This window comes from Saimiri boliviensis, chromosome 1 (assembly GCF_048565385.1).
Source record: "Saimiri boliviensis isolate mSaiBol1 chromosome 1, mSaiBol1.pri, whole genome shotgun sequence".
Lineage (NCBI taxonomy): Eukaryota > Metazoa > Chordata > Mammalia > Primates > Cebidae > Saimiri > Saimiri boliviensis.
The window spans coordinates 265,201,717-265,206,782 of NC_133449.1; the positions used below are offsets into that span (position 1 = coordinate 265,201,717).

At 42.9% G+C, this 5,066-nt stretch overlaps 1 pseudogene; it reads left to right on the forward strand.

The window, feature by feature from the left end:
• Positions 1 to 2,817: 2,817 nt before the first annotated feature.
• Positions 2,818 to 2,885, forward strand: LOC120365543 (U5 spliceosomal RNA; annotated as a pseudogene).
• The last annotated feature ends 2,181 nt before the right edge of the window (positions 2,886 to 5,066 follow it).

Genomic DNA, 5,066 nt, shown 5'->3' on the forward strand with positions numbered 1-5,066 from the left:
CACTTGCTTTTGATTTTACAGGTTCATAGGCAAAAGGGACTTAGCTTGTCTCAGATAAGACTTAGGACTGTGGACTTTCGAGGTAATGCTGAAATGAGTTAGGACTTTGGGGGACTGCTGGGAAGGCAGGATTGATTTTGAAATGTGAGGACATAAGATTTGGAAGGAGCCGGGGTGGAATGATATGGTTTGGCTGTGTCCCCACCAAATCTCATCTTGAATAACTATGTGTTGTGGGAGGGACCCAAGTGGGAGATAATTGAATCATGGGAGCAAGTCTTTCCTGTGCTGTTCTTGTGATAGTAAATAAGTCTCATGAGAGCTAATGGTTTTATGAAGAGGAGTTTCCCTGCACAAGCTTTCTCTTTGCCTGCTGCCATTCTTGTATGACATGATTTGCTCCTCTTCGCTTTCCACCATGATTGTGAGGCCACCCCAGAGACTTGGAATTGTAAGTCCATTAAACCTGTTTTTTTTGTAAATTGCCCAGTCTCAGGTATGTCTTTATCAGCAGTATGAGTATGGACTTATACAGCGCCTAATCAGAATCTATAACTGTACATGAAGTCATAAATATAATGGTTTGTTTACAGAATTCCTGAAAGAAAAAATTTTATCACTGTCAACACTGTCTTTAAAAAATAAGTATCATAAGGCTCAGCACGGTGGCTCATGCCTTAATCCCAGCACTTTGGGAGGCTGAGGTGGACAGATCACCTGAGGTCAGGAGTTCAAGACCAGCCTGGCCAACGTGGTGAAATCCCATCTCTACTAAAAAATACAAAAATTAGCCAGGCGCGGTGGCTCAAGCCTGTAATCCCAGCACTTTGGGAGGCCGAGGCGGGTGGATCACGAGGTCGAGAGATCGAGACCATCCTGGTCAACATGGTGAAGCCCCGTATCTACTAAAAATACAAAAAATTAGCTGGGCATGGTGGCACGTGCCTGTAATTCCAGCTACTCAGGAGGCTGAGGCAGGAGAATTGCCTGAACCCAGGAGGCAGAGGTTGCGGTGAGCCGAGATCGCGCCATTGCACTCCAGCCTGGGTAACAAGAGCGAAACTCCGTCTCAAAAAAAAAAAAAAAAAAAAAAAAAAAAAAAAAAAAATAGCCAGGTGTGGTGGTGCACACCTGTAATAATCCCAGCTACTAGGGAGGCTGATGCAGGAGAATCACTTGAACCTGGGAAGTGGAAGTTACAGTTAGCCGAGACCACGCCATTGCACTCCAGCCTGGGTGACAGAGTGAGACTCTGTCTCAAAAATAAATACATAAATATCATTTTTTAAATCATACAATAAGCAAGGTGCAGTGGTTCACACCTGTAATCCCAGCACCTTGGGAGGCAGAGGTAGATGGATAGCTTGAGCCAGGAGTTTGAGACCAGCCTGGGCAACATGGTAAAACCCTGTCTCTACAAAAACTACCAGAAAAAAAATTACCGGGAGTTCCAGAGCACACCTGTAGTTCCAGCTATCCAGGAGGCTGAAATGGGAGGATCACCTAAGCCCATCACACCACTGCATGCCAACCTGGGTGACAGACTCCGTCTCAATGAAATGTAAAAAAAAAAAATGTAAAATATGATTAATTCCAATAAAATATGTGTAAGACCCTGTATACTGAAAAGTAACAAGAGAGTGCTGGAAAATGATCAATAATACTGTGTTTATGAATTGGAACACTGAGTTTATTAACATCAATTCTCACCAAATTGATGTGCTGATTCAATGCAATCCCAATCAAATTTCCAGCAAACTTCTTTTTTTTTTTTGAGACGGAGTTTCGCTCCTGTTACCCGGGCTGGAGTGCAATGGCGTGATCTCGGCTCACCGCAACCTCCGCCTCCTGGGTTCAGGCAATTCTCCTGCCTCAGCCTCCTGAGTAGGTGGGATTACAGGCATGCGCCACCATGCCCAGGTAATTTTTTGTATTTTTAGTAGAGACGGGGTTTCACCATGTTGACCAGGACGGTCTCGATCTCTTGACCTTGTGATCCACCCGCCTCGGCCTCCCAAAGTGCTGGGATTACAGTTTTGAGCCACCGCACCCGGCCCAGCAAACTTCTTAAAATAAGAATTGACAAGCTGATTTAAAACTTTAAATGGAAGGCCGGGCGCGGTGGCTCAAGCCTGTAATCCCAGCACTTTGGGAGGCCGAGGCGGGCGGATCACGAGGTCGAGAGATCGAGACCAGCCTGGTCAACATGGTGAAACCCCGTCTCTACTAAAAATACAAAAAAAAACTAGCTGGGCATGGTGGCGCGTGCCTGTAATCCCAGCTACTCAGGAGGCTGAGGCAGGAGAATTGCCTGAATCCAGGAGGCGGAGGTTGCGGTGAGCCGAGATCACGCCATTGCACTCCAGCTTGGGTAACAAGAGCGAAACTCCGTCTCAAAAAAAAAAAAAAAAAAAAAAAAAAAAAAAAAAAAAAAAAAAAAAAAAACTTTAAATGGAAATGAGAGGTACTAGAATAGCCAAAAAATTTCAGAAAAAGAATAAAATTGAAGAACTTATACTGTCAATCTCAATACTTTATTATAAAGCTACAGTAATCAAGACAAGATGGTATTGATGTAAGGATATGCATATAAATGGAATAGAATAAATACAGATTAGATATGTACATATACAGACAATTTTAAGCAAATTTGTGAAGCTAATTCATTGTGGGAAAGAATAGTCTTTTCAAGACTGTTCCAACTCATAAACAGGTGTTGGAACAATTGAGTATCCACATGGACACGTCACACCATATGTGAAATTTTAACTTGATATGCATCATAGACCTAAATATAAGACCTTGCGCGGGATACTCTGGTTTCTCTTCATAACGAATAAATCTTTCGCCTTTTACTAAAGATTTCCGTGGAGAGGAACAAAAAAAAAAAAAGAAAAAAAAAAAAAAAGACCTTGCGCTGTAAAATTTCTGGAAGAAAAATAGTGGAGAAAAATCTTTTTGACCTTGGGTCGGGCAGATTTTTTTTTTTTCTTTCTTTCTTTTTTTAAGTTGGAGTGTTGCTTTGTTGCCCAGGCTGGAGTGCAGTGGCACAATCTAAGCTCACTACAACCTCCGTTTCTTGGGTTCCAGTGATTCTCCTGCCTCAGCCTCCAAAGTAGCTGGAGCTACAGGCGCCCACCACCAGCCCAGCTTATTTTTTATTTAGTAGAGAAGGGGTTTCACCACGTCGGTCAGGCTGGTCTTGAACTCCTGACCTCAGGTGATCCACCCGGCTCGGCCTCCCAAAGTGCTGGGATTATAGGCATGGGCCACTGCACCCGGTTGGGCAGATTTCTTTTCTTTTTTCTTTTTTTTTTTTTTTGAGACGGAGTTTCGCTCTTGTTACCCAGGCTGGAATGCAATGGCGCGATCTCGGCTCACCGCAACCTCCGCCTCCTGGGTTCAAGCAATTCTCCTGCCTCAGCCTCCTGAGTAGCTGGGATTACAGGCACGCGCCACCATGCCCAGCTAATTTTTTTGTATTTTTAGTAGAGACGGGGTTTCACCATGTTGACCAGGATGGTCTCGATCTCTCGACCTCGTGATCCACCCGCCTCGGCCTCCCAAAGTGCTGGGATTACAGGCTCGAGCCACCGCGCCCTGCAAGGGCAGATTTCTTAGACATAAAAAAACTTTAATCAGGAAAAAGTTGTTAAATTGGATTTTGTCAAAATGGAAAACATCTGCTCTTCAAAAGAAACTGAAAAGGTAAACCACAGACTGGAACAAAATATTTATGAATTATAGGTATGATAAAGTAGTTGTATCTAAAATACATATAATACTGCCCGGGCACTGTGGGTCATGTCTGTAATCCCAGCACTTTCAAAGGCTGAGGTGGGCAGATTACTTGAGGTTAGGAGTTCGAGACCAACCTGGCCAACATGGTGAAACCGTGTCTCTACTAAAAATGCAAAAATTGGCTGGGCATGGTGGCACATGACTTTAATCCCAGCTACTCCAAAGGCTGAGGCAGAAGAAACACTGCAGTGAGTGGAGATCACTCCACTGCACTCCAGCCTAAGCAAAAGAGCTAGACTCGGTCTCAAAAATAATAATAATAGTATATATATGTTTTATATGTATACTATATATATGTTATATATAGTATATATATTATGTATATACTATATATATGTTATATATATATACTATATATATAATATATATTATTATTATAGTATAATAGTATAATTATTATTATTATTATTATTATTTTTTTTTTTTTTTTTTTTTTTTTGAGACGGAGTTTCGCCCTTGTTACCCAGGCTGGAGTGCAATGGCACGATCTCGGCTCACCGCAACCTCCGCCTCCTGGGCTCAGGCAATTCTCCTGCCTCAGCCTCCTGAGTAGCTGGGATTACAGGCACGTGCCACCATGCCCAGCTAATTTTTTGCACTTTTTAGTAGAGACGGGGTTTCACCATGTTGACCAGGATGGTCTCGATCTCTCGACCTCGTGATCCACCCGCCTCGGCCTCCCAAAGTGCTGGGATTACAGGCTTGAGCCACCACGCCCGGCTAATAGTATAATTATTATACTCAAAAATAATAGTATATATATAATACTCTTGCAATTCAATAAGGAGACAGCGCCTACCCTTCCAAAAAAATGGGTAAAAGATTTGGCTACTTTATCCATGAAGATATATGGATGGCAATAAGCACAGGAGAAAATGCTCAATGTCATTACTCAGTAGAGAAAGGCAAATTGAAACTATAATAAGATGTGTCACTACACATCCACAAGAATTACTCAAAAAGACTGGTCATTTCTACCATTGGCAAAGATGTGGACTAACTGGAACTCATACGTTGTTAGTTGGGATACAAAATAATAGCACAGCCAATTTGGAAAACGGAAATGGTTTAGGCTCAGGCCTGTAATCCCAGACTTTGGGAGGCCGAGGTGGGCAGATCACCTGAGGTCAAGAGTTCAAGACCTCAAGACCAGCCGGGTCAACATGGTGAAGCCCCATCTCCACTAATACATAAAAATTAGCCAGGTGTGGTGGCACATGCCTGTAATCTCAGCTACTTGACAGTCAGAGGCAGGATAATCACTT